This window comes from Melozone crissalis, unplaced genomic scaffold (genome assembly GCF_028551555.1).
Source record: "Melozone crissalis strain CALT ecotype California unplaced genomic scaffold, PUWL_Pcris_2 ptg000006l_1, whole genome shotgun sequence".
Lineage (NCBI taxonomy): Eukaryota > Metazoa > Chordata > Aves > Passeriformes > Passerellidae > Melozone > Melozone crissalis.
In genome coordinates, this window is record NW_026535784.1 from 17,617,390 (window position 1) to 17,642,085 (window position 24,696).

At 44.1% G+C, this 24,696-nt stretch overlaps 1 protein-coding gene across 1 annotated transcript in view; it reads right to left on the reverse strand.

Annotated features, from left to right (window-relative positions):
- The window catches only part of RBM47 (RNA binding motif protein 47), a 73,418-nt gene extending 49,154 nt beyond the window's left edge, over positions 1–24,264 (reverse strand). The window contains exon 1 of the mRNA XM_054295297.1: positions 24,197–24,264. The gene's annotated coding sequence lies outside the window, so the exon portion shown is untranslated. The remainder of the gene's footprint in view (positions 1–24,196) is intronic.
- Positions 24,265–24,696: the final 432 nt, after the last annotated feature.

A 24,696-nucleotide genomic window follows, 5' to 3' on the forward strand; every position in this document is an offset into this window, starting at 1 on the left:
CAAAGGTGAAGCTGTTTCTTCACCAGAGGCCGCTCGCAGGAGTGATGGCAGTGCATGCTGGAACACCCTCACTCCTTGGCACAAACAAGTGGGGGCAACCCAGACAATCTAAATAAACAAATAGAAGCACAGAGGGAGGAAAAATTACACATTTTGGATTTGCTGCTATTCTTTATGGGCACATTTGACACTTAGATGTTGTTACAGTGGATGCCATGGTTTCAGTTATTGATTGAATCCAAGTTGCTGAGCCCATTTCTCGTTTCTCACTGCTGCCATTTATTGATAGGTTGCATATAATTTCATTTGCTTGTGGTTAAGTAAATCATCAGTGAAATTCTTTATTTTCTTGCAATGCTAAAGCCACTAAAAACATGAACAAGACATCGATGAATGTAAGCCTGTGGGATCACACTGTGTATGAGCCTGAAATTCCAGACTGTGAATCAGTCTGTCTGGCAGAGCCTTTAGTGATCCTTTGTACAAAAATGGAGTAAGCCTTGTTGAAACTTCATTCTCATCGGTGTGTTAGTCAATGTTTTGGGTGTTAGCATCTCGCTGATTGCTTGATGTGTTAAGGAACAGTAAATAAAATGGTAGTGTGTATCTCCTTTGCTGTGCAGATCTCTCACCTGTGATGCTGTATCTCTGAGGGGAAAAGCAAAGGAGAGATGGATTTATAAGCCCAGGGTTGTACCAAGGAATTGCTACTGTTAAAACAAAGTTCACTCCATCCTTGTTCCTTCTATACGATAATTGGAAATGAAGGCAAAGTGTGTATTTTCTTAGCTCAGCTAAAATCCCTCCCTTGCCACCTGTAGACCTATGTAAAGTAGTACATGCAAGGAAGGAAAGAAGATAAATGATGTTCCAGAGAAGGTGAAAGGAATTCTCATGGCCTCATTAAAAATACATTCCTGGGAAACTGGTTGCTAGAAAATAAATTTTCTATTAATTTCATTCCAGTTGAGTGAAGAAGGAGAAGGTGGGACTATGGCAGTCACTCAAAAAGAGGTTTCAGCTCTATCATATTTTGGTGACATTCTTTTAGAAACCTGTGTCTCCAAGATCCTTTTTGCCTTGTGAATGAGATACTGAAGGAATATCCAAGCTAAATGTCTGCATTTCTAACCTAAAGAAAAATACCACGCTCAGTCATAAAAATTCATGTGTCAATCAGAACCCACTGACATCCTTGGGATATCAGTTCAACTTCTTTTAACTAATGAGTCTGCATTCTTCATTTAAACCAATTAGCACAGTTCCACTAGAGTCAAGACAGAGGTCCTGTTTCAGAGGGCTTCACAGCAGAGCTTCAAGCAATGTGACTAATATCAGGAAAAAGTGGCTTTATTCCCTCTGAAACAAAACCTAGAAGCTCTATAGCAATTAATGCTTATATAAAAAACGTAAATAATGCATACACCATTTATAAAACTTTATAAAAGCCTGTATTCCAGGCAGTACAGATATGTACACATCTCAAAAAAAAGCCCATGTGAAAACATGCCTTAGCTCCCTGCAGCCACAGGGAGTCACATCTTATGACTACATGCATCTCTGCACACATTTGACACAATTCTCATGATTTTGTGTATATATGTGTGCACAAAACCTGCAGTATCCCTTTTTGAAAAAGTATTTGTAAATAAAAATATTTATTATATTTTTAAGATTTTAGAATGCTTATTTAAATAATTTTTACCATTTCTAAGCCATAGGAGTATCAGAGTGGTTTTTCCTTCATAACACATATTGCATGTACTTTCCCACATTGTCACTCAGATGACAAACCCACAAAACACAGTGGGCCAGAAGCAGCTTCTCAGAGCTTCCCCTCCTCACAGCTTCAGACTTTAAGGCAATGGAATTGCACTGATGTTTTTCACTAAGTGCTTATCTTTCCTGCTCTGTAAGAGAGGGGGATAAATAATATTTTTTTTCTGGTAGTCTGAAGATAAGCAAGTTAATTTAAACTACTGAGTATAATGTTTCTTGCTATATATTCTCAAGTACAACGGCAATCTAAGTTTTGCTGCATTGCTGTGACCCATGTTTTACTTATTTGGAGGACAAAGGAAGAACTTGGGGTCATTTGTTAATCCACAAACTTTTAAAAATTATTTTAGTTACATAAAAGAAAGCACAGATCTCAGTTCTGAGTCTTCCTATGCACAAAAAGAAGGACAAAGTGGAACAGAAGGGACAGAGAAGGTGCTCTTGGCTAGGGCAATCTTGTCAGGCTAGTTTAACAGGGTTAAAAAACCATCCTAGTGTAAATAAATGGGAGCACTATAGCACGTGGCTTCACAAAGCATAGCCTGCAATTTACTGGACCCCAGACAAAATACACTATCATGCAATGCTGCCCTTGCCACTGAGCCCTACTGCTGTGTCTCCCCATGCACCTGGTACCTATGGCCATGGTTAGAGGACAGAATGATCTGCTTCCCAGAGGTACTGTGGCACCACTGCTCCCTGCAGTGCTCTCCCTCCAGCTCAGGCATAGATGGGAAGTCAGAGCACCTTAAATTAATCTACACATCAGAAAACTGATATACAATTGGCTCACAATTCAAATAAAAATAAACAGTGTTATTATTTCAGATTTTTGGGGCTCATGTAGTGCAGTAGACTGTCTGCAGCAGTGACAAAAAACTGACCCCTGAAGAATAGCAACAACAGGATGAACATAATTGGTCTTTTCTGCAAGTTGTCTCCCAGCCTCCAACCATTTTCAGCTCAGGGGTCTCCTCCAGCCTGATCTAGATTGCCCAGGGGTGGACCTCTCTTCCAAATACTTGCCCAGTCTTCCCTTGAGTGTCTGAAAAAAATTGCTGTAACTGTCACAACCTTTACTAAAGAGTTTCACAAATCCAGTATTTGCTGCATGAAGAAATATCTCCTTTTATTCTGAAAATGGCTCCTAGATCTTTGTCTAACAGTCACTACCTCTTGCATTGGGAGAGAATGTGAATAGCTCACCCCAAACCACCCATTTCACACCACCCTGGATTTTATAGACCTGAATCAAAGAAACCCCCGTGGTGATCTCTGCCTGAGCCTGAGCCTACTCAGCCAGAGGCTGACTATCACATGTGTTTTGTTGCTTTTTTCCAGGGGATTAGGGAATTTACTAAAATGTTCTTATTGCCCAGGGTCTCAGCACATCCTTGTGGCAAAACTTCAGCCCTCATCCACTTGCTGGACATTGAGCACACTGAGCACAACAGCCACACGAAGCTTGGTGTGGGCCACTGGTCTCAAATATTTCATTGTCAGAGTGTGAGTGCTGAATTGCTCTCTTCTTGGTACTTTGCAAAGTACCAAAGATTTTGCTTTACCTGGTGTATTAAGTTTTGGATATTATAGGTAAGATCCCCTCACTACTTAGGTGCACTCAGTAGCTTTTTATTGTATTGCCTGGTGTCATGTTTCCCTTCCATCACATCATTCTGCCTCATTTTAATTTGCCTTATGGTTTGCTTTCAGTTAGCTGTAAGTAAGCCAGAAACAAGAACTTCTAATGGTCATCAGCACTGTAAGCACTCCTATATTTATTGCTTCCTGCAAATATTTGCATGTGATGCTACTGAGTAAGATTTTCAGTTGCCTTCTGAAAGTAAAAAATTCATGAGCTCAGTCAGCAAACTTCTTTAAAATCTGGCTTCCTAAGGAATGATTTCTAATGCTCTATGTTTTTGGTATTTTAACTTCTCTCAGTAAGTGGGCTGGAATGGAAATTCTGCCTGATCAAGCAGATCTTGTTCAGGCAACATACCTTCAATTGATTTTACATCCATTCATCAGAATAATTTGCTTTAAAAATTGATTTTATGTCTAGCTAGAACACAAGAAAATATGTTTAAAGCAGGTACCCTGTGTTTACATATGCACCATATGGCTACCTGGTTTACCTCCCATACTGGGGCAGGAGGGCATTTTTAATTATTTACAGCAAGGGCAGCTCATCAAAACTACATCTGTAAAAATCAGCTTGGCCAGTCATATTCCTCACAGGTCTGTGAAGCATCCCAAAAGCATATCCCGCCCTGCTCACTATGCAGACCTTGCAGACATCTTCCCCTCTGCTGAGGCAGGGGAGGGCAGGCAGGGCTCCCCAGCCCTGAGGGGAAGCAAATGGCATCCCGAAGAACAGCAGCTGGAGCTGGGAACACATATATGCAGCATGGTGGGACAAATGTATCAAATACCTTGGGTTAATTGACAGTCAATTAAAGCTAGTGCCTAGGAAAGCTCTCATGATATTGCAAACTCAGGGCTGAAAGTGGTGGATATAGCAACTTTAAATAGAAGATGCTGATATTTTTTCTCACTTATTTACTTATGTTTATTTAAGATGATCATGTAGACCAGAAATAACTCCATGGCAGCACACTCAATGGGGGTGACTTGATCAGCATCACTTCTACCGGCACAGATGTTTCCAAAACACCACAGTGGCAGCAGACACAGCGGAGGAAGACAATACTGCTGTAAAAGTGCAGTGAAGTGATACCCCTGTGAGTCACCACCCATGGTCTTTCTCTCCATTCTCAATGATCACAGTATTGCTCTGGTTTCCCCAGGGACCTGCTGGAGGAGCACTCTTAAATACTTCACAGAGCCCCCAGACCCCTCTGAGAGAGACTGATGGAGAAACGGCTTGGACCTGAGAATCACTTATGGGTGGGCTCATGGGTGGGCTTTGCACAGCCAGGGCCCTGGTTCTGTGGCAGAGCTAGTCTCAAGTTAGTAATTGCACATTTAGCATATTATGCAAGCATTTATCCTGCTTTTTCACAGGTATCAATTCTGCTTTGTGATAGCCACTCCTTTTCTCACTGATTTCACGCGCCACAGGAGCCCAGGTCCTGTTGGCATCAGCATTCTCCCCCCAGCCTTGCCTGCCCTGCAGCAGTGACCCTGTGCTTCCTGGGTTAGGGCTCATGTAGTGCTCTTGCCATGTTTCTCCTGGATTCAAATTACTAGGATCAAAAGTTCAGCAGGTTCTATGCTCAGTCAGTCTGTTTATATGTTTATTTGTTCCAGTGTCCTGCCAGGTCTTTACAGGTCTTAACCATCCCGTGAGAAGATCCCTGCCTTTCTTCAGAGCTGGCTTGACTTGTGCAAGCACAAACTGAGGGGCTGCTTTGGGGGGAGAGCAGAGATGAGGGGTGAGTGGAGGATCATGAAATGCTCTTTGGAGCCAGCAAATTGCCATTAAAGAATGCTGCCCACTTATGTAGAAAAACTGGGTGCCAGCCACTCACCAACCCTGTTATTCAAGTTCTGCAGCCTGCAGCAAAAGGCTCCTAGAATTAGCTCTCCCAATCTGGTGGTGAGACACTTCTGATGTCTGAAATGGGCTTGCCTTGGGGTTGTTAAATACCTGCTCCATGTGATTGGGCTAATTAAAAGTTTTTAGCCAAACAAACCCCTGTTTGTGAGGGTATAAGAGCTAAGAAGATTAGATGTTAGTTAAACTAGATATAACTGAGAAAACAAAGTTGCTGCTGTTAATTCTTAAAAATGCTACCCCACTGTGTGCGGGTGAAGGAGTGGATAACAAAATCAATAGGTGAAACAGAAGTCTCAGATGACAGGTATATCCCATCAGAAAAAGCGCTTCCTTGAATTCAATATTGTGATGTAACAGGAGAATATATTTATTCTGCACAGAGATGGCAAAACCAGCTTTAGTAAAAATTAGTCTTGATCTCCTGTATTCTTCTTGCAAAGGACATGTAGGTATTTTCCATTATTCTATAGGTTTACTACTATAGCTCATTGACTAAACAGGCATAAACAAATAGCCCCAGAAGTTGGCTAAGCACAACTCAATTCCACACTTTGATCAGAAAGATTGTCCTCTACCACACGGAGAAACTGGATGAGTCTCGTTGTTGTACTGACCAGCTGGGAAGTCAGTGCCTCTCAAGTCCTTCCAGGGGGGTCTCAGTTAAAAAGAATCAGCTTCTTTTACATTTTCATAGGAATCAAAAGTCAACTGTTTTCTTCTTCCAGTAGGGAACTGCTTGCAATTGTATCCCCAGTAAGAATAGTTTAGGGAAAATTGAACTTTGATCCACAGCATACTTGTGCTGAATTTGTTTCCTCCCTACAAAACAAAACAAAACAAAACAAAACAAAACAAAACAAAACAAAAAAAAAACAAACCAAAAAAACCCTAAATAAAAAAAACCCTAAAAACCTCACAAAATCCAGGCCATTAGTGCCTCCAGACTCCTCCTTCTCCCCCTCTGCAAATAGACTCAGATCTTATGCTTGCTTAGAAATTCTTGACTTTATTCCCAGTGAAACTGTTCAGTTCAGCAGCAGCCAGCAGCCCTCTCCATCAGCATCTGCTGCTACCTGTCATTTTGCCTTGTTTCACTCCTTCCTGGGCAGACATCCCAAGGATCCCAGGTTTTTACCTTGATGGCTTCGTTCTCTCCTACCAGCCTCATTCTAGAACACCTGCTAAAGCCGCTAGCACTAATTATACTTTTATTTGAATGCAAATACTTTGCTTGGGGACATAATAAGTATTCACCTGATTTTGGAGCCTCTGAAAGAAGGCTGTTGAGCTGATCAGTGCCAATGAGGAAGGGAGAGATGTAAGAACTACCTCCACAGAAGTAAGTGAAGTCAAACCATGTCAGTGGGCATTCCTAGGTGCTGGAATGGAAACCAATTGCACATTTTAAAGTCCAGAACAGCTGACACACTTTGGATCCATGTCATTTAAGTACACCAGAGGGCAGATCATCACTCTCCCAGGCACAGACTGTGACTCAGGGTGAGCTCTTCATTGTACCTTACACACAGTGTGGGTGTTGCAGCCATTGGGGTTTGGCAGGTGACACAGCATCCTCCTCTGGAGGCAGCCAGCCCCTGTGGCAGAGAGTAATTCTGGATACATCCGATTTACTAGCAGAGATGTAGCTAATGGGGAACAGAGATAGAAAACCAAACTCCTTATTTAACAAGTAAAATAAAGAAATCTTTTACATCTGGAAATGCTGAGGCGGATGATCAAATAATTAGCACCGCAAGTTTGTACTGCCTGCAGCTAGAAGAACTGCTCTCTGTGGAAGCAGGAATGTGGTTGAGCCTGCAAAAAAGTGATAAGGGATCTGTACCTAAGATTTTTGGATGGTCTGCATACGTCACAGCTAAGTTTCCACAGAGTTGAAGGAGCATTAAGGACTGGACTCCCATGGAAAATCTCCCTGCTCTATCCAGCTGAGGATGGCTTGGAAAGCAAGTGCCAGTGCCACATTTTCACTCCTTCTGAGGAGGTGTAGCAAAACTAAAGGTGTAGAAACAACCTTCCTTTTTCTTCTATCACAAGCTGACACCAGAAACAGCAATTAGAAACAGTCTTTTTACTTGCTTTTCTCAACTAAATAAAAAATCAATTTCAGTTTAATTTTTCCCCAGCAGTTTAGAGGTTCCTTCCATTTCCACACAAAATGCTCACAATTGAAAATTGGAAATATTTTCCTTAGAATTTTAATTTTTATACAGATAGTCTGTTTTGCAAACTTGACCTAAATAGTTTTATTTTTACAAAATCTTCACTTTTGGTAAGTATGTAAGCTGTTTACACATTTTTATCCTAGTTGGAATCCCAATGAGCTTGCATATTGTAAAGAAAAAAGTATGGGTATGGATTTCTATGCTGATGTTTCATCACATGTGTGGGCTGAGGCTGGCTGTAGCTATGAAATACAAATGTAGTATATACAGATCTTGCTGATCTAGTAGAAGTATTAAATAACAAATCTCCTGGCTCTTTTACAGAAGATGATTCAAGCAATCCATAGGTTCCTAGGCTGCTGCACAAGATCACACGTGTATGATGGCATAAACAGATGAATAATAGCAACTGCATTTTCAGTCCCACCCACATTTCATCTTATTTTTTTAAATCACATTACACCTACACACAATGCTTGGCAAGGATTGACAAACAAAGACTACGAGAAAACCAATATGTTGTTTTCTATATGCGTGTATTTCAGGAGGAAATAATACCTGGGGGTTTTTTCCCCCTTTTTTCTTGTTTTTATTTTCAAGGAAACAAATCTGAGAAAACAAACAATGGAAGTCATTAGTTGTCATGGGATTTCAAATGCTGAGTCCTAACACAAGTGCAGGTAAGGTGGGACTAGAGCAGGAGACAGCTGAGCTATCCCAAAGTATTGCTGCCTGGCCTCCCCGTTGGGCTGCTGTCAGCTCCAGCACATGCCATGACCTTGTCTCTGCTGAGAGCTGGGAGAGTTCTGGCCTTGCCTTGAATGGCAGCAGGACCAAGCCCTGCCCAGCCAGTTTCACACTCTGCGTGTTGTGCGTGCGTGCCAGCGTTATGCAACGGGGCGAAAAATGAAAACCTGTCAGGCACAGAACTGGTGCACTCAAGGACATACTGTTATTTGTCTTGCAGCTTTGCCACTCTACACTCTGCTTTGCCACAGGGATTAGCCACATGCCATTGATAGCTGCCATGATAAAGTCAACCAAAACACTTCATTTTTTAACTTTCAGAACACGATCTAAACTTTTGAGGGAAATGGCTTGCTTGGCATCAAGTTTTTATTAGAAAAAAAACCAAAATTAAACTAGAAAAACATTTACTTTTTCCAGTCTTCTTTCCCCAATTTTCCCTTCCTTTGTCCCTCAGCTAACAAAGCAGCAGATTGAATTCACATCCCAATTCCTTTATTAATTATTTTTTCAACCAAGTGAGTAGGTATTGTAATTGCCAACCTTTGCTTTCTGGAAATTCTTTGGTGTATTACTGCATAGCAGAGTGGTGTGACAAGGATAAAGAGATTAGAAGTAATTTCATATAACTCCTTCTGTCAAAATCTGCAGAGGGCTTTTACTGGTAACTCTGAGTGTTGCTGAAATTCTTCATTAAAAACTTTCAATATATGGGCAGGAAATCACTAAGCTCTAAGACACAAAGTAACCAAAACAGAGGGAGAGAAGGAATATTAAGTCAAAGTCTGAATAGAGAGGGAATACAAAGGAAAAAAAAACAAAAACTCACCCCACTCAAGTACTACAGTAATAATGCATGTTATCTCCAGGGGGTTTGACAGCAATTTAGCTTTGAAAGCCTGAAAGCCACATGCTGATTTTGACAGCAATTTAGCTTTGAAAACCTGAAAGCCACATGCTCAGTTTCAAGTGAGTGGGCATAACCTGTGCAGACACAGGCTCTCCTTATAGCCTTAGACTGCCCAGGTGGCTGTGACCTGCTTGGTGGTCCCTACTGCAAGCTGCCTTGGCTCTCACAAAACCCAGGCTGTGCTTTCCCTGTTTGTTGTACCAGCACACTTCACATACAGCCTAGACAGGTGAAATCTGGCCAGTAGACAGAGAATGTTTCCTAGTGTGGTGGTCAGGGATGGCCCCTAGCACTGTCAGTGTGAGAAAGCAGAGGTGAGGCACACAGAGAAGAAGGAACTAGATGTGATCTGGCCAACACAGCTGGGCCAGCCTACAGACCTGATAAAAAAGCTTTGGAGACAAAAAGAGGGTGGTTTGCATTCTCTGTGGTTGCTCTATTAAATGAACAGAGGAATGGACAGACATTAAATGATAATGTCAGTCCTGTATCTTTTCAAGAGTTGCTATTGTGTTATAAAGCAATCTCCAGGTATTGCAGGTCCTCCTCAGGGCCTATGGCCTTGCAGAAGAACAGAGAAAGTGCAGAACAGCATGAGCACAGGGGCATGAAAGGAAATGCTACCACCATGGAGTAGGAGAGGAGTATCATTGCTTTGTCCCCTATTTGAGGTGCATACTCTTCTATTTTTTTGGGAGGTCCTTTTCTCTCTTTGTGAATCATTCACCCATTAGTTTCCACAAACATGTTCACACCTCAGGTTTGCTCAATGAAGACTGTAGCATAATCGGCTGTGTTGCAGCCCAACCAGGGACAGGAGTTTTCATCCTTGTCTTTGGCCATTTGCTATGAATGAGGGAGATTGTACTGTGTGCTTCATTTCTGATCCTGGATTTCAAGCTGGTTGATCAAGGGATATTTTCCTCTGCTAACTGCAGCACCCAGTGCAACAAGTGTTTCCCAGTTGTCCACTTCTGCTTGAAAAATAACCAAAACTTTCCCAATGTGCATTGTTTAGGAAATGTAATGCATTCAGGTTTTGATCTTGCACCTTTCTTGAGGCACAGTTGCTTTTGGTATGAGAGGGAAAGCAGCCCCATTGTACAGCTGTTCCTCAGCCCTGGGCTGCCTGCAGGCAAAGTGCAAAGGAGAACCACAGGCCTGTGTGGTGGCCAACCCTGGGTGCACAGTCCCATCACCTCAGCCTCTGACCAATCTCCTGCTCCTCTCCTGAAAACAGCTGAACTTCAGGCAGCTATCACTTGTAACTCTCATTCACCAGGAAAAGGAGAGTAAAACACCACAACAGCACAGGGTGAATTGCTACATTTGACTTCTGCCACTTTACAGGACACTTTAATAAACAGATCTCTAGAAGAGGCGCACTGTGGTGGCCAGAGCCATGCTGAACATATTCCCTAAGCAAGGGAATGTCTAACCCTAGTACACCCAGCACAGGTAATATCCCAGTCCTCAGCACACTGCTCACTGTATGTCTTCCTTCGTTACCCCCCTATCTTTTCTTACCATGCAGAGGACACCAGCCTCATTTATGTTTTCATCTGTTTTTTCAGCTGCAATGCTGTCAGCAAACGAGGCTTGCCCTGCAAGGTTTTGGCCACCCGTCCTGCTTGGCCAGTCTCATCAGATGTCCAGCTGACCATCAGGGATGCATGGTCCCAGTGTGGGACCACTGCATCCTCAAACTAGCCCCTAAGTCAGCATAATTCAGATTGTGAGTGACTCCCACCATGAGAAGCCATGGTTCACTCCTCCCTCTTTTACCACAACATGTAGGGATGGGAAAAAAACACAGAAAGGGGCCATGGCACAGAAATGACAACCCAGGATCTCCCCTTCCCAGCCCAATACCTAATCAACCATTGGTGATGAGGATGCCTCTACTTGTGAGTTCTCCTCCTGGCCCCACACATCCCTGACTAGGCAGTGGCAGGGGGCTGGCATCTCCCCACTCCAGCCACTTATTTCTGGTGTACCCCAACACAGCTCTACAGCCCAGGAGGGACAAAAGCATTGCAGGGCTTTCCTTGGGTACCCTCCAGCCTGACAAGGGCCAGGTACCATTGCCCTCACTCCCATGTTTCCCCATGTTTCACCCAGTCTGGGTCTGGGTGGATCTTGCAGACGTGTGCATGGGTGGGTGAGTGGTGCAATGTGCTGCTCCCCTGGAGCTCCTCATGTTTGGAACCTGCAGATTTGATCTCACACTGCTCTGGACCCTCATGGCAGACAGGGGCCTCCTTTGCTTGATATTCAGTAGAGAAGGTGGCCTTGTTCCTGCAGAGAAGCTGGGCTCAGACACCAACAGTGGCTGCTGTCCCCAACATTCTGCCAGAAACAACAGAGGTGACAGCACCTGATGCACTGCAGCAAAGGGGAATCCACGGCTAAGGCAAATAAAGAGGCTCTTGGTTACAGCTTCCTGCCTTTGGTCTGCACATGGATCTTGTGTGTCGCTGGACAAGTCATTTAAACCAAGCTTTGTACAGCTGGTGACCAGTGGCATGTTCCTGGTTTCCAGATGGGAACATTTTCTGAACTGCAATTTGCTTGCAGGAGCACTTGGAGCTGCAAGGGAACTGTTTGGGAAATGCATTTTGAAAATGTGGATCTTAAGCAAAACTAAGTTTTCTGGAAAGTAGAGTCATGAGGCAAGCAGTGTGACTGACTTATACTAGTAGCTGAAGTACAAATAAGACAAGAAAAGAGGACAATTTGTTTTGCCTTGAGGCAAACATTACATTTCTGAACTCTTTACCCCATTTTTATCGTTAAATTTGGTGATATTTTCTAAATGAAATTCCACTCTAAAGCAAAAAAAAAAGTGATTGCACAATTTTGAAAACATGGAAATAACACATCAACTTATTTGTGTACCTGTATTTGTGACCATCCAAAACAACCTCTTAGCTTGACACAAACCTATAGCTAGAGCTTGTTTACCCTTAGGAACACTGTTCAGTGAAGATGACCTTTATCTAAGCAAGTTCACCTGTGCCTGGCCCTAGCATCCCAAACTGTAAAATCAAAACTGTGGCAAACTTCTTCATTTATATCTTGTGTCCCTATTTTTTAATAAATAAATATCAAATGGTTGTTATGCAGATTATCTCATTAGTGTTTGTAAGTATTTAAATTTATAGTAATGAGCACTACTAAAAAGCCAAAGAGTAATAAATCTCTCTTCAGAGATTTGGAATTCAAGAGCATGAACCATTTACATCCCAAACAGCAGGACAAATAAAAAAAAAAATAATTTAAAGTTTATTGTCCATCCTCATTTTTATGGATGGCATATTGCAAGGCTCCTTCAAAAAGCCTCATCAGCACTGAATGTGTCAAAAAGCCACGATCATACTATAATAATATATATAACAGAAGGCAAACTAGGATTGTGCAGACTATAAATCTGGCACTTCACGTTTTTATGAGCAGGATATAGCTGTGCATGGTTTCCTAAGCTTCCCTGTTTTTGGCTTTTTTTTTATGAAAACAGAAACCCAACCCCAAATTCCATCATGAGACATCCTACTGATGCATGTGTCACCAGAGGGGTGGCACATGATATTTACTGCTTGGACTTCTGTTTCACAAAGGAACAGTAAATGACAAAGCCAGGGCAGCAGCAGAGAAAGAGGGAAGAGGCATGAGTGGGGGACTCCTCACAGCTTCTTGAGGGAAAGTTGGAGTGGTAAAAATCCTTGAATTCACATCCCAAAGTGCTTTGGCTGCATCCAGTCACCTTGGATGACTTGCCCTTTCTTCTGCTCCTGCCCTTGTCCAATAGCAGTGGCTCAAACTCCCACATCTGCCTCCTGTCACTGTCTCTAGCCCTGGGAACCCTGGCTCTGAGTGCAGCCCCCATGTCAGACCTAGCTCCCATGTGCTGCCTCCCTGCCCAGCCACCTCTTCTCAGTCATTTCTGAGTTGTCAAATCCCCTTTTCCATCAGCCTTCTGACTCTGCATCAGCTCTTCAAGGCAGACAGTGCTCATCTCTCTCCTGTCTCTTTGTCTCTCTTCTTCCTCTTCCTTTCCCACTAGGTTCAACCTGTTCTTCAGGAGCCCCACAGCCCAGCACCTGTTTCTTTGCTTTCTTTATCTTTAGATATCCTATAGCTGCTCTTGAACACAGGGCAGAGAGCCCAGCAGGCTCATGCTAGAACTCTGACTCAAGTTTTCTCAGAGCACAGGCAGTGTCAATACTGGGTTCGGGGACTTGGATGCTAAAAGTTGAAGTTTCCAGTAAACACATGGAAACTCAGTTTTCAAAGGTTCATATCCTGCTTTGACCCTCCACAAGAGCTACTTCCCTGCTTGAGGTCAAGTACTTAGGAAACTTTAGGAAGAAGTTGCAAAAGTTTGAAAAAAAGCAAATTCTCTAGCTTTGATTTTCAGAAATTGTCAAACACTTTTAGGCTAAGTGGCTCTTGGGTCTCTATACAGGTAAATGCAGAACAATTCATGGGCCTCAGGTATCTTGCCATGCAATGCAAACCTTTGCAAAATCATGAACAAATAAAAACGGTCTCCTAATAGAAAATGTAGGACATTCTTATTAACCAGAGATGCTCTATCTTCTTCCTTTTACATCTGCTTGTACAATGGAAACTTTTGGATGGTAAATGTCATACACTTGGAGCAGTTACAGTCCTAGATCTCTGTAGGTTATATTGTGTGGACACTTTTTTCCACAGAGTTCTAGAGTGGGCTACAACAGTTATATCTGCTTATCAACACTAAAGCTTCAGGCCCTTTAGCATTACATTTCAATCTACTTTTCCAAAACCAGTGATCTGAAGCAGAAACCTGGGATGGTCCCATCAACATCCTGGGGACTCCCGGCTCTCCTCGGTCCCTGGAGTTTCACAGCAGGTGCTGCTCACTGCTCTGTCAGCAGGACCTTGCTCTCACTTCACAGGGACACAGCTGGATCATGAAATGCTGGCAGTGACCCCTTCCCGTCCCTTGGCAACCTGTGCCATTGCAGTGCTCCATGGAGTCCCCCTCACCCCAGGGCTGTGGGACTGAAGGAGCTGAGGCCAGGAGCCCAGGGGCTGCCAGAGGTTTGGGTTAGTGTCCAGCTGGGACTGGCACCTTCCCTCATCCTTCCCCAGGACTCGCACTGCACAACGACCCGACCCTATCAAAATGAAGGCATAAACCAAACACAGAAAAATCCCTGAGATTTGCTGAAGTTCCCCACAGACTGGCCATAGCAGACCTCACAACCTGGTGGGACGTTCAGCTATACCAGCAGAGACCAGCAAGCACAAAACAGATATCCACAAAAACCACTGGACTGTACCGTTGTCAACTCGTGTGTTATTTTCTATGGCAAGGCAGGGACATGAACCCAGGTTTCCTAAGTTTTACACTGGTGCTTTTCCTGCAAAACCAGTCATTTGTATACTTTTTGCTTCTTGCCTGGCTTGTTCTACACCCTGTTGCACATATGTGCACAATAGTACCTGTGAACTCAGAAGAAACCTTTAATAGTGACTGACATTTGCAGGAGCTTTAAGAATGCAATGATTTTGGCATCAGTTCCTTTCCAGGTAAGGATTAATGAACCAATGTGTCAAATACCACCTGATGTTCTTTGTTTGAAAAAGGCCACGTTCCAAAATGGCAGCAGCTTTCAGATATTTTTTCAGAAAGATTGTGCTTTGGTTTGGAAATAGGGAAGCACAGCAAGGATTGCAACACAAAACAGATAAGATTAGATGAAGAGGAAATGTGATATAAGTGGTTTGGATCTACAGAAGGACGAACAAAATTATGTTCATCTCACACTGTTCATGTTACAGTGCTTGCTTTAGAAGACACAAAAGCAGTGCCCCTCATCAGAGCTCAGGCAGAAGCTAAGCCCTCTCTGTGTCTTGGTATTGTGGCTGAAACCACATTTAAACAATGTAGAAAAGCAGTGAAAAGGAAGGTCTGGTTCATCCACCTTGCCTGTCATTCAAAGCTCCTGATGTTGGTCAGAAGAGGGTTCACCCCTTTTGCTTTTCCACGGTTCCGACACCTCTACACCCAGCTGTTTGCAAGGATGCAGAGTGGGTGGTCTGTGGGGCACCAGGGTACACACACGCCAGTTCAGAGCGCGTATCCTGTGCCAGGATCCCTGGCCACAGGGCCAGACTCACTGGCTGACACAGACAGAGCATGCAGAGAGCATGGAGACCCAGAAACTGGCACCAGGGCCAGAAGGCAAAGGTGAACCTCTGAATATGGGAAAGCAGTGAGCCAGCTTTGAACACAGAATTCCGAAAGAAACTTGCATAGCAGCAGCAACTAGCAAGCTTATCTAATCCTCTTTGCACCAGCCTCAGCTCTGCAAAGGGTTTGTCTGACCCATTTGTGGGTATTCCTGGGGCACAGGGGACAGGTAACCTTGTATCCATAATCACAACACAATTACAGCTCCCAAACTGCAGCAGGATCCTTTGCAATTGCTTTGGAGTACAGCAATAAAAAGAACATAGAGTTAGTTGCCCATGTATGAAAAACATGAAGGTGCACCTGAAGATACTACAAACTTACACCCCAGCTTACAAATCCCCTGTTCAGCCCATGTCTTGTGTACTGGCAGCATGCACTGGGAGTTGAGGTCTTTAACTGATTTTCACTATTACCAGTATGAAGCTTTATTGAGAACTTAACCTTTTAGGCTTACAGATGGATGGCATTTTCCATAAAATTAAGTTTCTCATACTGCCCATGGGAAAGTAGACCTCACTGTCAGCAATTTTGCTTAAACTTCCTTTGGATAACCTGTAGTTTTTACACAAGTTATTTATTTAGAAAAAAACACCCTGCTGTATCTGTTGGAAAATACAGAGGCCGAGATGCTTCATGCTTCACCTCTTTTATATATGTAGTATATTCTTTAACAGCTCGTCTCTTGTGGCACTCAAGAGTGTATTTCTGGTATACAGAGGGAGAGAAAAAAATATGACACAGTGGGCAAAATGATCCCATAAGATCATCTCCCTGAAACAGAGATAAAAATGGTAACTGACTGTGCTTTAGGAGTTGGAAATCCAGCACTGAGACTGATTTGTGTTGATACCTCTAATGCACATGCTGTTTATATATATGTACAAATATACAAATATAAATACTATATTTTCCTTTTTAAAAAAACCCAACAACCCAAAACCTCAGTGATCTACAGATGGAAATGCCAGGATTTGACTCAGATTTCAGTCTCCTTGGTAAAGGCCAATGAGATGGACACCACAACCTGCTCTCAGCAGCCCCAGAGCCCAGGGACTAGCAGGATCACTGTTAACACCTCTCAAATCCCTGCGTTTTTTTAAAGGTGCCTCTCTTCCCACTGGCACACCACCATAAACCCATCTTTGGGAGATGACAGGAATCAAAAAGCCACTGTTGAAACTCCAGATAATGCTCTAGATAGAGGAGAGGGGAAAAGCCCTGAAACTCTTCTGTCAGCAAAATGCTTGCCCTGGGCTCTTCTCATTCTGATGCGAAAACCAACAGACAAGACCACCAGTGCCTTTGGTTTAGCAATACTTGCTGTATTTACTCAGGGCTTCTGGCAGCTCATTCCACATTCCTCACAGCTGTAGGATTTATACAGTGCCCTGTATATCAACCAGACAGTGTACCTGATAAACTTCCCCTGAGGCAGGTGGCCATGGGAATGGCCAGGAATTTGTGCAGGAATTTGCACAGGAATTTTCTTACTTAGACTCATAAGGTTAGCAAACAGTAAAAACTAAAATTGTTCACCAGTCAGTCTTGCTGCTTACCAAAAGTGTAAGCTTGCTGATGACTCCCTGCAGAAAACCAGAGCTTTCCAAGAGAATTAAAGAGTGACCATGGGAAGACACCTTCTCACCCCCTCCAGCAAGGACCTGCAAACACCTGTGGTGAATCACAGGTCAGAGAACAGACCCTAAAATATCAGGGAGGGCTCCCAGTTGGCAAGGCAGAGAGGGGCAGAGCAGCACAGACACAGCTGTGTTCAGGAGCTCAGACCCTCTTCCCACTGATCACACACCATGGAAGGCAGGGCTCTGTGCTGACATCCCAGATACCTCTTGCCACCCCTGTGGTGCTCAGGAAGATTTATTCTGCACATATACAGTCTGACCTGTGACTCACATTGGTAAGCTGAGACTTGGGACTTCAGTATGTGGAAGAAGCATGTAAAAGCCTTTTTGTTTATTGTTGCTCAATACAATTATCCTCTATGAAAATCACATTTTTTCCTTCCCTGCAGGACAACTGTGGCCTATTTGAGCCCTGCCCAGGTTGAAGCTTGCTCTGGGCCCTGGGGTTGTGCAAGGCTGCTGGGTACATCTGCAGCCACCCTTGGCCTGGGTGCTCAGGGTGAGCAGACAGCTTTGTCAGTAGCATCTACTCATCCCATTTGCTTTGTAAACACTGACTAAGACACCACAAATGGCAGCAACAGCAAGCACGTTCAGATCTCCTTGACCCACCCAGAGGCACCTCCATGTTCATTGAAAGTCTGCACTCAGTAAGTCAGATAAGTTGTGTCTTTTCTTGCCTGCTTCCTGAGGCCAAGAAGCTAAAGGCAGAATCCATCTTCAAGAGCCACAGACTATAGTGCAGTCCCAAAAGTTGGAAAGCACTTACCAATCAAGTCTAGGTCTGCTTGCAGCCTTAACTGTGACTATGCTCCTGTGAGCTTCTGGTGCTGTATTAGTGCTACCTTTAATGAAAATGCTAATGACAGTGAAATGCTTCCTGTGAGCACTAACTAACATTAGGATGTGGATAGTAGTGTATGAACTCTGGTGAAATTTCAGCATACAGTCAACAGAAATTTTACTGCCAGAAACATGGCCTTAAGTCATGGTAATAATGTTAATATTTAATTGAGGTGAGTTGAACGTGCTCTTTTGTTGCAAAAACATCTAGAGGACATGTCCCTGCGTGCATGATCGTGTTTGACTCTATCTTCCCTCCTTGCCTTTCATGCTTTTTTCCCGCTCCGGCTCTTCCTCCCTCCCCAGCCACAAGAGCTCCCACAGTTGCACCCTGCATACTGCTCACACCTCATACCCTTGTTTGTCACACCAACACAACTTCCAGTGTTAAAGACCTGTTAGCCACAGTCTCTTCATAATTTCACCCTTACAGGGTCCTGAAATCTTGAACACAGCTTTCAAACCCTAATAAAGCCCCTCTGTCTCAGCTTTTCTGATCCCATTTGGGGATCAGACTCAGTGAACTGACCTTTTCCTCCCCTGTCTCCTTCCTCCTACACCTCTTCCTCCTCCTCCTCTTTTCAAGGATTGCTCATTTGTCATTTTCTCCCTTCCCTTCTCTTCTGAGCCCTGCAAATGCCTCCCCTTCACCCAAGTCCATCACCTTCCTCCTTGGGTTTTGATTCCCCATTTTTCTCTTCTTATTCCTGCTGATTTATGCTGACGACCCATATCACCCTCTTTGTCATGCTATGTCCATTTTAACAATTCTGTTCCTCTTCTGCCCTGATCCTTTTCTTTTCCTCATTAAAAAGGACTGTTTATTTGGCATGCACTGTCCAGAGGCTATCTACAGCTGGGTTATTCCTGCACTAAACTACAAGTGGTCCCATTCAGCACCACCCATTAGCCTCCCCCATTATGTCCACTATTCAGCCTTTTTGCAATTTCCATTCCATCAACCCTCATGACCTCTCTTTTGCTTTTAGCCCTTACCTCTATACCAAGTTAAATTGCAAAATCTCCCTACATTTCAATTCTCTTCGATTTTCTTTCCTATAATATCCAGCCCAACCAACACCCCTCAGTTGTTGCTCTTCTGCTAGAAAGGTTGAAACACTGTCTGCTGAAAACCCAGCCATCACTTCCAGCTATATGTGGATAAAGCAGAGCCTCTAATACTGCCCCCCTCTCAAGGAATACCCAAAGTCTCTTTTCTCTCCTTTCCACAGTGACCATTACTGCTCTGTTTGCAGGCAGAGCACTATTTTTATTTGGGCAGCCTTTCTTTCAAGGTACAGCTAAGACCTGTTGATGCTTTCTGCATTCATGTCAAGGACATTGGCTATTCTCTCTGCCCTCAAAACTTAAATGCTTCCCTGGAGTCTCACCCCCACATTAGCTCATTAATGGTGACAATCCTTTTTGCTCTTTCATAGTTTGATCCACTGTTGATCTACAATCTTGATCACTGTTTTATCTTCCAAATATTATTTCAAGAGCCATTTTCATAGCTTTGAATGTGCCACTCATCTTCTGTGCTCCTGTTGATCCTCTTTCCGTCTTCTAACAAATAAAATAGAAGGTCCTTACACACAATACTTGCCTAGGCAGGCAGAGCTGAATAGTATAACCAGGTGTCTTTTGTAGCTTATGAACACCCACTTTATGCTTCTCATCATATGCCCTTCTGTTTTCCTTCATAATTCCTCACTGGGACTGCCTCCCTGGTCTCAGCTGCAGAGGAACTTTGCTCACCTCTCCTAAATTCCTTCTAAAATCTCTCCCTTGCTGCTGAGATAGCCCAACAGCAGCCAGCCTGCTGGCATGCTGCTCTGCTCTGTACCCAGCTGACCCCTCACCACTTCCTTGTGCTCCACCTGCATCCATCCCATCCCATCCCTTGCCTCTCAGCAGCAGCTGTGCTGTGCACAAACCCCACTGGCAGTGGCAGCCCTTCCACTCTGCCTGTGTGAGCGGCTCCCCGCAGCAGAAACGCCCAGGTCAGGAATCCCAGCTCTGTGACACAGCAATCATAAATGACATCTTCAATGTTACTGGGAACTCAGCTTGCTGAAACTCAGCCCACACCCTGACTTGCGGTGGAGCTGAGTTTCTCTGGTAAAAGACAAAAAGGCAGAAGCAGTGCCTCAGTTTATTTCTACGGAACAGCTCCAGCCCATCCATTGGGTACTCAAAAGGCCAAAACATGAAAGCAAACTCTGACCTACATCACTCGGGGTGCTGCTTTTCCAGAGTAAACCTTCCAATGGCTCTCCCATTGGCAAATAAGAAAGCCTCTCAGTTGTTAGAGGCTGGTTAAGCTGTTCTCCCTTTGGAAATACATGGAAGTTACTGTTGTCGCATTGTTATCGGTTGAGGATTCTCATGCCTTTATAATTTCTTTCCATCTCATGGCAAATAAGCCCATCTGTGCTGACTCAGTCTCAGCTTTATGACCTACCTAAGCAAAAGATAATATCCAAACTCTAAGCATATTTTGTAAAACACACTTTATAAATATCAGAAACCTCTTTCTTCTTTTCAAATAAAATCTTACTTGGGATCAGGGCAAATGAAAGCCTGGAAAGGACAAAAATGCCCTCAAGTATCAGGTAGTCAGCTCTGCAGTTTCTAAAAAGTTGCTTTTCTCTGTTGAGTTTACTGTGTCACCAAAGCCCTACCAGCCATAGCTATACAATGCCTGCATTGTCTCAGCAAGGCTACTGAGATGTTCCTGATCTTGGCAAGAGCTGGGTGTACCCAGAAGCATTTTATTGAAAAAAATTACTACAGCAGAAAGAAATATTATTTTAGGCCTCATATTGGAAAGATAAAGGTCAGAGTCCTTCCCTCTTACTAAGGGAGCAGACAAAAATATCCTGTTCACGGGATCCATTTTACAAACTTGAAAATTGCACCTAAAAATCCCCTTATGAAACAAATTTCAAAGTGACTACAATATAAGGAAGGATTTGTTGGTTTAAGTCATCAGTAATTTGGAGATTTCAACTTCATGACAAAAGAGGCAACTACATATATCATATACAAGCACTGAGATAGTCTCTTTATACTCTTTATGTTAGATCTGCTTCCTTGCTACAAAGCAGACCTGATCTTTATGTTCACCTTTGTATTTATAATTGATTTTTTTTTAAACAGGAACAGGATCTGCCCATGTTTCTTCACAAAGAGCACATACTTGCCCCTACTAAATTTCTCAGTAAATCATAGCAATATTCAGGTTCAGGAAACTGCACGCAAGTGATCAGCCAAGATCACCTTTTTGTTTCACCCATAAATGTGGTGCCACCTCTGCTGGAGTTTGTCACCCTAGCAGTGCAGTGGGCCCCATGGTAACCCAACAGGTACTCTCACATCACTACAGGTAATCCCTGGTTCTCTCTAGCTGTCAGATGCTCCCACAGCTTTCACAGAGGAGGGTGCAGCATTTCATAGAGTGGTAGCAAAATGAGGGGCTCTGCCATGTGGAGGAGGCCAAGACTCCAAAATGTGGGAAGCTGCAAAAGCAGACCCCAGTGCCAGGGATAGCTTTGCTGAAGCCAGCCAGGTGAGGGCCACGCAAGATCCAGGGTTCAGACCAAACTGACATAGAAACAGTATTCCCTGAAGGCTCCACCATCTCCACTGCCTATATTAAATATTTTTATTACAATGTTTTCAACTTTAAAAAAATCTGTTCGTTGAAGGCAGCACGTTCTTTTGTTTTCTAAAACTTCAAGGGAAGATTTTGCATCCTCAGCTGCAGTAGGGACACTCAGAAATTATTAGCAACCCTATTTAAATGCCAGTCAACACCAAATATTTCCCTAACAACACTGAGGGCCCGGAGCCTGTGTCTCAGAAGAGGTCAGACCCCAAAAGCACAAGAGGGTGCTGGGGCTACGAGGTGAGGTGGGAGCAGCCGCCCTCAGCTCTCGGGATGCACAGCTGTGAAACGAGCCCGGAGAACAACCTCCCTCAGGACGGGAATATGCAGGGGAGCGGCGGGAGGGAGAAGGACTGTGCAGGAGGAGTGTTGAATGTGCAGGAGGAGTGTTTGTCTCTTGGTTTATCTCGCAGACAGCGGTCTGTAGGCTTCGAGCCTGCCGGACACGGGCAGCGGCCCATTCCTGGCGTTATCTCCACCTCCTCTCGGAGAGCGCAGCTGCCTCCCGGTTTCCAGCTGTGCACCACGATACCAGGCTCCGCTTAACACCGCGGGCGGCCTCTGCCCCGGCCTGGCAGCTCCGCACCCAGCGCTCCCCGCAGCGCTCCCCGCGCACCACGGCAGCACCGGGACAGAGTAATTGCAGGCTTGTCCAAATTATCGTTTGCACAGTCTGGGAGACACATCAGGGCACCGATACTCAGCTCGCGTTAGCCTCGGGCGGCTCATTTCAGCCCCGTCTAATGCTGCTCCCGCCTTCTGCCAGGTCAGCTCAGTCGAGCCGATAAAATTTAGTAGGGATTTTGCGACCTGTAAGGTCCCAGCCCATCTTTATCCATTACAATAGATTGGCTTTTGCTCAAAGTTTTATTTCAAGTTCCTGAGAAGAAATGAGCTGCGCAGCCTTTCCTCTAAAAAACCTTTAAATTCTGCTGTTTCTTTTAACATGAACCCTAGTATTTCTCATCTACTCACGCATATCTCAGCGTGAAGATGCCTGATCTCCTGATGGATACATGTATTCTAAATGGTCTTCAGAAACTTTTCACAGATAAGGTCCCATTCTTATGCTAATGTCTATAACAGATTGGCAGACAGCAGACTCAGAGCCCTCTTGTCACCTCCCTGTCACTTGTGCCACGGCTCTGTGGTCTGTACAAATTACAGCATTTTAAGTGCTCAAAAAGAAAAAACAGCCATGAAACGAAACACTACTTCCGAAATTGACTCCAAAGACATTAGGCAAGTCACGCTGTGCTTTATCTTTGACTTGGAGAAACACATATTTTAAATTAAATCTCTCAGATCTGCAAATCACTTCTCGATCTGTCCTTTTTTAGTACCTGCCTGTGCCTCTCCCCTGTCATCTTACTTCAGAATCACCAGAAATCTGTCAATTGGAAAGAGTCACCAAAACTCCATCGAAAACCTCTGCGGTTCTCTCCATTTGCCTTTCCCCCGTAAAAATACTTTAAAATGTATTTTCTGAGTGAACTTCTGGTGGATTACATTGTCAACCCAATCAGAGAGGAGTGAGTACAATCCAACGCACAGCCAAGGACGGAGGAAGCGCGGAGCAAACCGAGCAGCGGCGGTACCTACCTGGAGCCCACCTCAGCGCCCAGCACCATTCGCAGCGGCGGCCGCGGCGTTTTGGGGCAGCGACCTCAACGCATTGTCCTTCCTACCGCGCTGCTGAGTGAGAGTTGAGCAACTCCTTGCCCTGCTGCTTGGAGCAACAGCTCTCCCAATCTTAACCCACTCTCTTGGCTCTTTGCTTCTTTGCTCGGTTTTTTTTTTTTACCAGAGTTTTTGAGCACTAAAACTTGCAATTAGTACCAGCTAAGCCAAAGCCCCTGCTCGCCCCTGCCCTAAGCCGCACATTCCAGGGCGCTGAGCTGAGCTCTCTGCCGGCACCGCGCAGCTCCAGCACCCCAGACCCGGCTTTCTGCCCGCAAGCTCGATAAGGCTGCGGGAGCTCAGCAACACGCACTGAAACTCGGACAGGGGAAAAATTGGTCTCTAATCTCCAGCCTGGGTGGTTTTTATTATCCTCCTCCCCCCCTCCTCTCTTTCTCTCCACACTCACAGTAGCAAGGTTGTCTCCGGACTACTCCCTGCCTTAAACTCACCAAACCAGATTTTTACTCCCAACACCTTCCCGTAAATCTGAACTGAAATTTTACCCTGCTTGCTGAGTTCTGGCTGGCTGAGGGCCAGCCAGCATTCCTGTTGTTTTAAGAGGGCAGATTAAAAAAAAAAACCAAACCAAACAAACAAAAACCCCAAAAAACACCAACAGCAAACCCCTCCCCCAACAAACAAAAAAAACCCCAACCCAAACCCCAAAAACAAAACCAAAACAACAAAAAAAAACAAACAAAAACCAAACAAACTCCCCCCCCCCCCGCGCAAAATCAAACCCCCCAAAACCAGAGAAGAAAACCTTGAGAGATGCAAGGGCTTGAAGCAAACTTTTAGAGCAACTTTACTGAAAATACTGTGGGATGGAGTGATTCGCATTTATCTCTAAAGGGCTAAAGCAGTGAGTTGGGTTTTTCTTTGACAGTGTCAGTCGTGAAAAAATACCCTTCTCTGCCATCTGCCTCCTTCAGGTGGATGGATATTTGGAAAGAAAATAAACCTGCGGTACTCACCTGAAGGACGGCAGCAGGCATCAGCGCAGCAGGGAGAGGAGCCTGCACCTTTGCCTGATCGGGTTACCCCAGGGCAGCCGTACCGCTGGTTTGAGAAGTGCCACATTTTACACTTTTCTGACCTAAAGTTACATGTGGTTTCTAGAAAAGGAACAAAAGAGAAACCAGTTTACATAGACAGAAAAACAGCAACCAAGCCTTCTTTTAAACTTCGTGTGATCCCTCTGACCGTTGTCTGGAACGCTTAAAGAAACAATGAAGCAAGACTGTAAACTTTCTTACACCCTTTTACCTTACCTGTCTGCGCCTGGCTAAGGGCTTTGATGTATTGAAACAAAGCACAAGACCTGTTTATAGTAAACGAAACCGACCAACAGAGAGACCTAATTCAGACTTGTGACTAAACAAACTGGAACAGGAAGCACACACCAGCAGATTTTTTTTTTTAACGTAGTAATTCCTGCTAGCATTGTCATGAAATAGGGGGAAAAAATGGTTTT